Raw genomic sequence first — 507 nt, 5'->3', positions numbered from 1 at the left:
TATTATTTAATTAATATTATATTTATTTAATTAATTATTAAATATTATATAAAAATTGTATAATTTCGTGAACTTTTTTCGTTTTATCCGATTTGTAGGTTATCGAAATTCTTTGACTTAGTTAGAATAGTTCTTGAATAATTTAGATATTTTAGTTTAGAAATCTCGAAGTCTCGTAAATAAATAGAAGCATTATATTTATTCGATTAATAATTTCGAGAATATAAATTTGATTAGTAAAAATAATTAAGAAAAATCGATAATATCGATACTCGAAAATTTGAGAGGTTAATTTGCAATTAATAGATTTCTTTAGTATTCATCTATATATATATATATATATATATATATTACTATATCTTTTATCTTTATAATATAATTCTCTAATATTAATGCGCATTTGCTTATGCATTATTCTAGTCTGTTGAAAATGGTGGTGTCGTTGATAGAAATTTCTAACTGCGCAGAATTTTTACGGGTACGTATTATATTATAATTTATAAACTG

This window comes from Apis dorsata, unplaced genomic scaffold (genome assembly GCF_000469605.1).
Source record: "Apis dorsata unplaced genomic scaffold, Apis dorsata 1.3 scaffold_397, whole genome shotgun sequence".
Taxonomy (NCBI): Eukaryota; Metazoa; Arthropoda; class Insecta; order Hymenoptera; family Apidae; genus Apis; species Apis dorsata.
Note: the sequence above shows the minus strand (reverse complement) of the source record.